Genomic DNA, 12,874 nt, shown 5'->3' with positions numbered 1-12,874 from the left:
GCTTTTTAATATTGTATAAATACCAATAAATCATCTTTTTTAAAAAATGTTCAGTTTTGCCTACATAGAAAATTCAGAACTCACAAGCAAATATATGGGTCCCCTTCACATGGTCGACATTTCATAAAGTCGAAGACCATATGGTTGAGACCATATGATCGACTTTTGAAATGTCAACCATGTGGAACGAGCATCTCTTTACATTGCGGAATGGAAAGATTTCCGTCTTCCGCACTGTAGTGCGATCTCAGAGTTGGTATATTTAAGTTCCGGGGGTGTGGGGGTGGAGTCCCCCACATGGGGTGCAGGGTGGCAAGCCCCCCTGCTAGGAGTGTGAAGGTAAGTGATTGTTGTATTGTTTTTTTTTTGTTACATGGTCGACTTTTCAAAAGTCGATCATATGGTCTCGGCCATATGGTCTTCGACTTTATGAAATGTAAAGTAGACCCATATATATATACATATATATATATATATATATATATATATATATATATATATATATATATATATATACATACACACACACACACACACACACACATATACACAAAACACCTTTTGTACAACAATTAGGCCAAACCTATTTATCTTTTCCCACTATAGGGTGACAATGTAGCTGGTATGTATACATTAGAAATGTGGTTAGAGAAGTCCTGCAGATGAGTGGGTGCAGGAGGGCTTGCCCTTATATAAGAAAACAAAGTTTTTATCTCTTGCATGTGTTTTTAATGTATGCTTCTCACTACCAGAAATGTTGATGGTTGCCCTTATATAAGAAAACAAAGTTTTTATCTCTTGCATGTGTTTTTAATGTATGCTTCTCACTACCAGAAATGTTGATGGTGTGACTCGTTGTTGGGGGAGTCAGTCAAACATAGGGAAAGCTTGTGATTATGAGTTCCATTCACAGAGGGATAAAGCCCAGATTGCGCACTGTAGGACCTAGCCAAGCAGGGCACTGGGGTTGGCTGACACTGGTTGGTCCATTCTAGGGCAGGGAAGCACCTCTTTTTGTGGAACTGCTGAATTCTGGCAGAGATATAACATGCTAGATTGACAGTCATGGATGTGCACATATCCAAGCATTGGATTAGTGGGAACATGCTCACATTGGGTTGCCAGTATTGTGAGGCATAACCATCAAGATTACATTTGAGGGAATTATGGTCTGTCACCAGCTTGAAATGCCTTGATCCAAAGAAATATACCACAGACATCTCTCAGGTGCTGCACATACCTTTTTACTGGTGTGTACTTGTATTCCGCATCTATCTTTTGGAGCAAAATTGTACTGGTTCCCACTCTTTTTTTATGAAGTTGACAAACAACATTAGCAATCCTGTAAATTGTCCTTTGGTTAGCATCATATTAGGAAAAAGGCTGGAGCTGCTGTTGACAGCCATTTTTGTGCATACTAATGCAGTTTGCTATGTATGATTCCAAGTCCATGTTCTTCATTCTTTTTTAGCTGATCAAGTGATGTCCATTTCACTGTAGAAGGATTTCAGATACACTTGTCCACATAGATCATGATGTCAAGAACTATAATTAGCTTTTTGAAAAAATTTCTGGTAGTTAAAGCTACCTAATAGCTTCCAACTTGTTTGGAGATGATGTGACTCTAGAGTTATTGATTACATTTCATACACAATGAAGTTGTTTCTGTGTGTGAGTACATTTCTCATTTTCATTCATGTAGGCCCAGTCTTTTGCATCCTTAACCTTTCAACAGACTAAACTGTTGTTGTCAGTGATAGTTATATGTACAAAAATGTTGTCCATAAACAGAGCAGCTCTATTTAGGAAATGTGATGTCCTAGTATGTTTTCCTCTGAATTATCATAGGAGCACTTGTAATTCCAAAACAACTTGGTAAATAGTAGGCAAGCTGTGTACCATCCATTGCAAGCCTAGCCAATAACCCATGTTCAGAAAGTCCCTTCATGCTGAAGGAGGACAACACAGGACATGCCATGTGAGAATTTGAGGCTGCCCATCTAATTATCTTGGATACTTTGAATGTGGCAAGGGAGCTACTCTGCTTGGCATGTCATCATTTTCTCTAGAGATCTGAAAGCATTGCCTAGCAAATGGAGCAATCTTTGTGGTTACCAGGCCTCTCAGGATGCAGGGGTATTTACCAAAGTCCATGCAGAAATTGCAGTGGAGAAAATATAGTAGTTCCTCTCCATGTTATCATTTTTCTCTGCAGATGATAAAAATGAATCATTCTCTCTCAGCAGTTTCATTCATTCTATCTTTTTCAATCATTACCAATTCACACAGGCACCACAGGTGCATATTACTTTGTGGGTTGCATCATCTTTTGAATTATGCCTTCATTCTCCATTTTATGCATTTCATTTTTTTACTTCGTAAATCAGGGATCGAGAGACCTAGAATGCTGTATACACGGCATATGTTTGTGCATTCAATTTCAACAGTGTCATCACTGGTCCTGTTCTGAGAGTGTCTTAACTCTTTGAATGTCTTGTAAATTCCTTTCATCCTTCTTTATATTCAAATTTCCCCTGATGTGAGTCTGATGAGTAAATTATTTGAACTTGTACCGTCTGGGAAATGTGTTTTATCATAGTACATGGTACTGGCCTGGAAATGTTCCTGAAAAATTCATCTGCTCAGTAATAGTGGAATGCATAATTCCTTTTGAAATAAGAATTTTCAGGGATGATCTCACATAGGAAATGATAAATAACAAATGTTGGCAGTACAATAGTGAGTTTCTTTCCATACTGTCTTTCATTTTATAAGTTCATAGGTAAGTACTAGGCTAGCTGCACTTACCAATCATTTTAAGCATAGCTAATTTCTCTTTTTATATCCCATTTGGTTAGAGATCGACCTTACCCAACCCATGGTCGCCAAGTATATATTACCCCTAAGGAGAAAAATTGAGATAATACTATAAATAATTTGAGGGGATCCATGCATGGGATAATGCATTTAGGAGCAACAATGTCCATCATCAATGCAAATTATCTGAAAAACAAATTCTGACGCATTCTGTGTTGTATAAGTTAGACCACTTTCTTTTAACTTCTTGATCATCTTTATCAAGCTTTGTTGCTGGTCTGGACCTTGCAAGTCACTACTTCCAGACTAACTATTATTTTGGCTTCTCAAACTCTGTAGTGGGTAAACTTTTGTCATTTTTCTTTACTTATTCACCTTTTAGGTACTGCAGCCTCAACTCTATCCCAGCTTCTGCAACTTGAGGTAGTTGTGAGCATCATCCTTGTGTAATAAGGTAAAGGAAGTAGGCCAAGTGCTGTCACAGGGAGCTATTACATCTTATGCATGGATATATCTGATGTAATGCACAACAATACAAATGCAAACTTCATTTAGTTGTTACTCTAGAGAATATCTTTAAAGAAAGTAACTAGTCTGCCTCAGACTATTCGACTTTGTAAAATTTTCTTTGACTTTTCTGCTACTGCTGTCACAACTAGCAAGTCTTAAGTGTGTATGTTTCCAAGCATATTTCCATGTTGGAGGAGCTGTACAGATTTATGGACAGTACATGAGTGGGTTCTGTAAGTGTATCTGCATGAATACTTATTTTGTGTGTGTGTGTGTGTGTGTGTGTGTGTGTGTGTGTGTGTGTGTGTGTGTGTGTGCGCGTGTGCATTTGTGTGTGTGTGTGGTTGTGTGTGCGTATGTGTGTGATGGATGCCCACTACCTGACATGACTCCTAGCATGTATGAATGGGGAAATCATGGTTTCACAGTGTGCAGGGTTGAACGTGTGTCTGTTTGTGTGTGCGCACGTGTGCAGGTGTGACTTTTTCATTGTCTGCATGTGGTCTCTACTGTAGGCAGTGGAAGCTGAATAGACCAAAGCCACATTCTCTACAGCTCTTCTTTATTTCGCCTCTCTCTGTCTAACCAAAGTTGTGGAAAGGACTATGGCAGTTGTATGTGTGAGTGTCTATGTGTGTGGGGTTGTTGATGTGTGTGTATATGTCACTGTTTTGCTTTTGGGGCATCAGAATTGGGCTTAACTTTGTGGTGTAATGCTTTGGTCTTTTCTATTACTTCCAGTGACAATTTTTCTGTCAGATTCCAATGCAGGTATTTCCCCTCTTTCTAGTTCATTTTTTTACCACATATGGATATAACTTGATTACTTTGATTAATATATATATATGTATATATATATATATATATATATATATATATATATATATGTGCCTTAATTAAAAAACAAAAAACAAGCTCATATGCTATATCTGAAGATTGTAAGATTGTGAAGAGTGGCATTAACAAGCGGAAGGGATATAAAGGAAAATGAAGCCATTTTCATTTTCCTAAGTATAAAGAATGAAACATTACAGACAGAAACACCTCACAGTATGAGCAGCACAGATGATAATTTTCTTGTTCTGAATTCTTTAACATCATACGTCATTAAAGCTTACCATTTTTTCATGTGATGACAGACTGGTGCTTCAGTATGGAAGCATTCTCCTCCATGAACTATAAATGTGATACATAAGACGTGACACAGCTCGGCCTGATACAACTTCAGGGTCAAGTGCTTGAAAACATATAAGCTGTTCATGAGCTAGACCATAAAATCTGTATCCCTTCTGCCACTCAGTCAGCTATATTACTAATTGTTACATATAGCAGCTGTCAACAATTAGAATGTGTTAAGACACAGGGTGCACAGAGCTGCAAAGAAATAGCCAACTGTATCCAGACATTCTGGATATGTAGTAATACAAATGTGGCTGTTGTGCTGTCTTTGCAAAAAAGAAGGAAAGAAAAAAAGAGAGAGAGAGAGATTGTAAGCACAACTATAAATGTCATACAGGGCTAGAAATAAAGTTTTGAGCAAAATGTATCTATTGAATGTAAGATCACGTTAAGGCAGGGCTTATTACTTATTTCAGTTTATTAACCAGAAGTGTCCAACTGGGAGACCAGTTTTTGGTGTTTTCTGCTTATTTTTACAGAAAGTATCAATATTACCCCTGCGTGAGTGAGGAATGAGGCCCTTTACAGATACATTTCAAATCACAGCAAGCACTTAAAAATAACTCCTGCTAACACTTTAGCTTCCATTCATATGTTCTGCGTGTATTTCCCATCCCAGAATTTAATATTTTGTCAAGCTGCATGAATTGTCACTTACCTAAGGGGAATAATCCTCAATTGTGATACAACAGTCTATTGCCATCAGTGTGACTGTATCACAAATAACATTCAGTTTTCTTCACTGAGGAGAAGGCAGTATAGATGTATCATGTCATCATGTTTATAAAAACTAAATAGCCAAATTGTTAACCCTGTTGACCCCCTTGCTACTTCTGCAACAAAATGCTTTTCAAGTGACTCTGGATGGTTATGATGCCTGTTGGGTTATTTGCTGTCTGGCTTGCCATCTGCCATCAGAACAGTAGCTAGGTTATATGATCATATGATCGTAGGAGGTTACTAGGCTAATGGTCCTGGGGCCCCTTAGAAACATAGCCAAGGGTTTATTCCCAAAAAATGGACCTCAGTCAGTACTTGTTGCACCTGTTAATGAAGGACACAGGTAAAACACCTTGGACAAATTTGTGGTCTTCCATCCACTCATCAAGGTTGCACTTGAAGAGGGTTGGTGAGCTACTCTAACATGTATGCAAAGTCTATTCCAGAGACAGGGCAACCTCTGGGAGACAAACCTGTCTCTCCAGCAGGTTTTGTTGATGCCACTTATTAGATTTAGGCCTTTTGAGTGGGTAATTCATGAGTAGTTAGACTTACGGATAAGGAGCATCTCTAGTAGGATAGGGTCCGATATTGCCTTGTGGGCGAGACACAGATCACCTCGGAGCAATCTATACAATACTTAGTAGAGTGATAGTGATTTGAGCCTGTCCACATAGGACAGGTGTTGGAGGCTATAGATTCTCTTAATGAGGTATTTCTGTGGTCTTTCCAATTGGTGCGGGTGTTTGGAGAGGTACAAACCAAACAGGCCATTATACTCAGTTATTGGCTTAATGAGGGAGGAGTACAGTGTGGTAATAACGTCCTTTTTTTCTGGTTGCAATCCCCTTACTTATGAGATGAACCAAGTGAAAGGCTTTTCTGACAACTGCGATTACATGATGGTTGAATGTGAGATTGTTGTCAACCTGAGTACTCAGGTCTCTCACCACACCACATCCGGAAACATGTAGAACTAAATGCACTAGCTAAACACATAAACTCAAACCCTACACACAGTTTTAAGTTTAGAATATTACAAGTGATATCCAGCAACCTTAGGAAGGGAGACAATAGTAACACCTTAGCCAGACTGGAAATGGAATGGATATTAAAAGCGGGAGCCCATAGAGAACCAGGTATCAACAGCTACGTTAGTGTCAAACCATTTATAAGATGAGAATGAATGAATATCAGAGAGACATCTCAATACATTCATAAAAAATCTTTTGTTACCCCTTCTTAAAACATCTACTGTTCAATGCTAGTGATATGTAATAACATGTTAATAGTTAATCATCTCCTGAGATCACCCCTAAGTAAATACAGAGAGAAACAAGAAAGATATATAAACTTATACAATGAATTATTAATAGGAGATATTAGATAAGATGGTCTTCTTACACAGAATTGAGCCTTCCATAGTGACTATGATGACCAATAATTTATGTGAAACTTCATTAATGGCCAGATGGTTATTGGTGCATTTGTATGTCACCCTAAATTTGAAGGATAGACAGAAATGCAAAAGAATATCTGATTTTAGTTAAATTAATCAGATATTTAAACATCACTGGCTAAGCAATGTAACATAAAACAATAATTTGGAATATCAGCCTTACTCAGTTAGTAACTGACACACACCATCCAATTGTAATTATACATTAACATTTACACATTAACAAGCAGATATACTGAGTTAGGTCCACTTAGATCGGGACATTTCAATATGAGTTTCACTCTATGGACACCCCAATATAACTAGATAGACATGATAAGATAATATCAATGGGAAAAGTTAGACATACATCTATACTTTCCTAACATCTCATAAAGTCAGTGACACATTTAGCAACGCATTTAGCAATAAATAGCAATTACTCATCCAAACAATAGGGGGCAATACGCTTTGAACACATTGTGAACAGCAAATTCTGTGTTTGATCTTGGTTTTGATTTTATCTGTTACTTATTCTCCAAGGAGATAAAAAACAAGATGTTATGTTCTGTTGTTATGATTATCTATAAGGATTTATGTTCCGTCTCAAATAAGATATGCGACACCCTTATGCTCACATTGGTTAGTAGATCAGACAATGAATCACGTAGATAAGGTATTCTTTGTATTAAATGATTTCACTAGTTGTTTACCAGTCTTTAGAGCTGATTTTTATTAATTTATGATTTATGGCACTTTGCATATTGTTTAGGGAATATTATACATAATCTTCATACACGCCGCTAGAAATGCTGTTGATTTCCATGAGATGAATTTTTAGAAATGAATTTTTATGGAAAAAGAAGTTTAAGATGAAGCTAACTAAGTCCTTTTGAAAATGACAACACAGATTTCTGAAACTAATTAGAAACAACCACAAAGAGTGTATGTAAATTTAAATATAACATTTTTAAACTATCAACACAGACATGACTTTTTATAAGAGAACTGCTAATAATATGCTCAGTTTTTAGCATTTATATTATTATTTGATATTTATTATTAATATCAATATAGCATACAATGAATGGATTTTAATGGTGTTTTTAATGTCAATGAAGTTTTGAATCAATTTGAACAGTTTTTGAATACACTACTTACTGCATCTTTTACTAACTGTGATGAATTTTCTTGTTATCTTGATTGAAAAATAGACTAATGACTGATTATTTAATTAAGCAACAGGATATCCAATTTAGATGGGGGTATATAACAGTTGATTCTTGATATAGTAATTTATATCTGAAGAAGCGTGCTAGTTGCATGCGAAAGCGCTCATTCCTGCTGTTTTGTTTTGTCAAATAAAAGACACGTTTGGAAATATTCCGTGTTCTCGTGGTGTGTCCTACAGGTTATCATCTGAGAGGCTATAGATTCTCTTAATGAGGTATTTCTGTGGTCTTTCCAATTGGTGCGGGTGTTTGGAGAGGTACAAACCAAACAGGCCATTATACTCAGTTATTGGCTTAATGAGGGAGGAGTACAGTGTGGTAATAACGTCCTTTTTTTCTGGTTGCAATCCCCTTACTTATGAGATGAACCAAGTGAAAGGCTTTTCTGACAACTGCGATTACATGATGGTTGAATGTGAGATTGTTGTCAACCTGAGTACTCAGGTCTCTCACCACAGGTTGGGTGCTTAGCAGGTTGCTGTTGACGTGGTAATCGGTAGGGGCGTGTTTTTGCTAAATGGTATGATGATACATTTTTTTGCATTTAACTTAAGGCCATGACTTTGGCACCAGTCATTTGTTGCTGTGAGACCCTCTTGCAGTGTGTTAACATAATTTGGGGAGTCAGTGACAGCACCCAACTTAGTCATCCACAAACTTGCTCAGCCACAGGCTCTTTGTCTTTGTCTGGACCTCTGAGAAGTAGATGCCAGACAGTTGGGATCCCCGGGACAGATCCCTGGGGAACACCACTAGTGACAGGTCTGCTGCCAGAGGTGGAGGTGCCTATTTTGACCTTCTGGGTCCTATCGGTGAGCCGGTTCACAACCCACCTGATGAGATAAGGATTTATGCCAATTTGTGTTAGCTTTTCGATGATGCCCGAGTTGGGGGATTGTGTCAAAGGCCTTGGCCAAGTCAAAATAAACACTATGTACTGACTTCCCTCATCCAACCTTGGTGACTGTGTCAGGCAGGTTCAGCAGGCAAGGTCTGCCCTTGACAAATCCGAATTGGGTGGGGTCAAGTGCTTGGAGATTGTCTATGCCCTTCTTTTTGAGATCCAGTGTAATAATCTCCATGGCTTTACAGATCAGACTTGTCAAGCTAATGGGGCGATAATTTCCCAGGTCAGTAGTGGCACCACCTTTGTGCAAAGGGATAACAATGGTAGTTCCCCACTCTGCTGGAATGAAGCTGTACTTAGGCTGTGGCTGAATAGGATGCTTAATGGCAAAGCTATTTCTTGCTGAAGATGGTGCAGAATACAGCCTAAGATACTACCAGGTCCCATGGAAGCTGAGTTATTTGCCTTGAATAGTGCCTTTAACACTTGATCCGTGGAGATGTGAGGTGCAGGACAAGTACCAGGGATGTCAAATGGGCCTTTGGAGTGATAGGGGGTGAAGTTTGTGCTGCACCTATCAGCTAGCAGGTTGGCTAAATCAACAGGATCAGTGTATGTGGTACCATTAAGTACTATTTTGGAAAAACCTGGGCTTTGCCATGGAGGTTCCTGACATAACTGAAGAAAGCTTTATGGTTTCCCTTTGTTTCAGAGGCTAGTTTCAATTCATATTTGGCTTTCAAGGTTTTCACTAGTGATCTGATTTGCTTGTTGAGGCTGAGGAGGCAGTTTTTCCAATTTGGAATTTGTTCCTTTTTATCCTTGGAAGACAGTTTATTCCTTTTGTTGTAAAGCCTGTTGATAGAGGATGTCCACCAGACAGGTTAGTGTTTCCTTGAAGAGCAGGCTTTAGTTCTGCTGGGTATGGCCAAGTCAGTGCAGTTTTACAGGTGCTCGTATACTGCACTGGCATACTGTTTAGCATAGTTGTCTGCATCCTCTGCGGGAGGCAGTGGTATGAAGCTAGTGATACCCTCCCTTAGGAGGTTATAGTCAGTTTTTGCAAAGTTTTTTAGCCTGGTTACAGCTGGGGGGGAGGTTGGGTGGGGATAGAGTCTTCGAATGAGACAGACCAATGATATGATCTCACCAGGGAAGAACTTACTATGCAGGGGGAGGACTTACTACAGGATTGGTGCAGCAGTCACCCATGTTGTGAGAACCAAGTCCAAAATGTTATCTCCCCTTGTGGGGGATGAGTCAAGCTAGTCTAGTCCATTAGAATTGATGAAGTCAAGGAATCATTGGGTGAGTGCATTTGTGCAGGAATAGTTCACCTAGTCTATCGTGGGGTAGTTGAGGTCACCAAGGATCAGGGTGTTAGAGGGTAGTTCAATTGAATCTGATAAGTCCAGGTAGGAGGAATGGGTATCCTGAGTCATGGAGGGGAGTCTGTAGCTGGCTATAACTTGGATGGGTGTCTTGCCAACTGTCAATTACACCTGGAGTAATTCCAGTGCATCATGCTGGCAAACCAGTCTGAAGATGTGCCTGTCCTTAATGAAGATAGAGACTCCACCATCCTTAGTCTTTCTGACCTCATTTTGGGGTCAGAAAGTATGGAATGAGGTATAGCCTGGTAAGGCAGGGATGCTCTCCCCAGCCCTGAACTAGGTTTCCGTGACTGCACAGACATCGGCATCTTTCAGTGTGAGGAGAGCCTCCAATGAGTGCATTTTCAGGTTAAGGCTGTTAGCATTAAGCAGCATGACCTTCAATTTGCTTTTTGACAGATCATTTATGGTGGAAGATTTATGTTTGGGACATAGCCTAAAAAAAGCACAATGGGGGAGGCAAGAGCCTTGGCCAGCATCCAGAATCCCAGGGATGTCAGGTGGAGACCATCTCTGGCAAAGCATCAAGGCCTGTCAGCTGTGTCATCCCAGGCAGACAGATACTGGATCCCCTTGGAAAGACACCAGAAACTAAGCCAATTGTTGAAGTCAATTATTTTTTGTTGGTATTGTGGTATCATTCTTGGTGAGGGTAGGATGCTGCTTAGGCTAGGTCATACCTGCCTGGGATACATACTCTGAGAGCTCATTCTTGTCTCTCTTCATATAGTCCAGGGAGGTGTGTCTCAAGTCATTCACACCAACATGGACAATGACAGAGTTATACTTGTACTTTTTGTGGAGAGACTTAAGTGCATGTGTGATGTGACAGATTCTGGCACCCGACAGACAACTGACTGTGACCATCTCCTTGTCAATCCTGGTGAGGGGGACATCGGTGTGTCTCACAATTGAGTCACCAATGAGTAGTATGTTTGGTTTATGGTTATGCCTTATGGGCTGTGTTGGTTTATTGTTATGCTTTATAGGCTGTGTTTGTAAGAGACTGGTATGTTGTCTGCTGTATGTCATGTGTTTGGTGTTGTGTGTGGAATGTTTGTGGGTATATTTTGGGGGTCTTTGTTGTTTAGTAAGTTTTTTATTGAGGACCTCTGCATAGGTGGATGTGTGTTGTGCTTGGGTATGTGATGTGGGTGGTGTGGTGTCTGTGATGGCAATCTCCTCTTTGTCAGGAGTATTGACTGTGGTACAAGAGAGCATAGATTCCAGGTTACTGATATAGATGCATTTCTCGCAAGTAGAACAATTATGTGCTAGGAGAAGAAGGCTGTCAGTGAACATGAAGCAGTTGCTACACTGTCTCAGTATGCTCATGTCGACTGGGCTGGCAGGAGAAACTGATGGGAATTATCCAGATATAGTGGTCTAAATACTTGGCAGACTTATGGAGAAAGAGTTTTGATAAGAGTTTGTCCACAAGAGTGTAGACCACAAAAACCTTCCTAAATGTGAAGTAACTGGCCCATATCTTCTGCTCCAAAACAGTAGCACACTTCTAAAACTGTAAAGTGTCTTTCTATAGTTAAATTACCATACACTAAATGCGCAGCTCTCCCATAACCCCAAATGCTGTACCAGAAAATGTGGAACACTACCTTTCACAGTGTGGAGCAAGTGGGCAAAAATGTGGAACACCTACTTATTATCATCTTCAACTAGCAAGCTTATACCGTAGTTAACAACTGTTTCTTCATAGCTCTAAAAATCTCTTTTAATAAATTAATATGCTTCAGTATTATGTAGCATGGATATTTGTAAACAATTCTTAAGACTGAGTGTGTCAGACCCTTTCATTATGGAACAGTGAGGAACAAGGAATTTTTAATCTTCAGAGTGATGACTGTTACTAATTATGTTGTACAGCTGAGAGGAATGTCAAACTTCATTTTTGAACTTCCTCACCATAGACACCTGCTGATTGTGTTCCCCATCTCTTTGCATCTGGGACAGCTGACCCTTTCACCCTGCCATATTTATGCCTCTGTCTGCCTTTAGATCCTGTTTTCAAAGTCCCACTTAAAAGTGAGGACATTTAGTGTTGTTAATTCCATCTTGAAGTTTGTTGCCCTGCTTTATGGCCTTTCTGAAATATCTGGCTCCAGTATTTTCAAACATGAGACAAAGCTGAGTTCAGAGCTATCTATATGGCTGCCTGATTCAAGCATAGTCTACATGGACCATGAGCTCTGTGCACTAAAAGAAGGGCTATCATTTTCTAGAAATATTCATCAAGGTATAGAATTCAAAACTAGTTTCTTTGCAAATAAAAAAAGGTTTTTAGAAGCGGTTTTGGGCATAGTCATCTGTATTATCTCTTTCCCTCAGGAATGGATTCAAATGATGGTGATTTTTAGTTTACCATGAAGGAAAGACATTTAATGGACAGACCATTCCTTACAATTCTGCCTTTGTCTATTCTAATGGTTCCTTCTGCAAGATTCCACAAGAAAAAAATATCCAGTGGTATGTGAAAAGCTTTTAGAGTGAGAAGGGCTGACCTTTAGAATTCAGTCTTCTTCTCATGTGCTCTTTGATCCATCACACACAATTCAAAGCAGACATGTAGACCCACATATGTTGAGGCACTTAAATGTAACCTTCCTAAACTCCAGACCTCTTAGATGAAGTACACATAGCAAGCACCCTCAGCTGCCCTGAAGTCACTTTTTCAAAACAACACCCACATCAACACATACAACCACATCTCATACAGCCT

General features: G+C 39.3%; 1 protein-coding gene across 1 annotated transcript in view; it reads left to right on the top strand.

Annotated features, from left to right (window-relative positions):
* Nucleotides 1-12,874, top strand: part of KCNN3 (potassium calcium-activated channel subfamily N member 3) — a 2,562,115-nt gene that overhangs the window by 1,190,979 nt on the left and 1,358,262 nt on the right. The window lies entirely within an intron of this gene.

This window comes from Protopterus annectens, chromosome 8.part0 (genome assembly GCF_019279795.1).
Source record: "Protopterus annectens isolate FY-2018-M chromosome 8.part0, PAN1.0, whole genome shotgun sequence".
NCBI classification, from domain to species: Eukaryota; Metazoa; Chordata; order Ceratodontiformes; family Protopteridae; genus Protopterus; species Protopterus annectens.
This window is presented reverse-complemented; position numbering and strand designations above follow the sequence as displayed.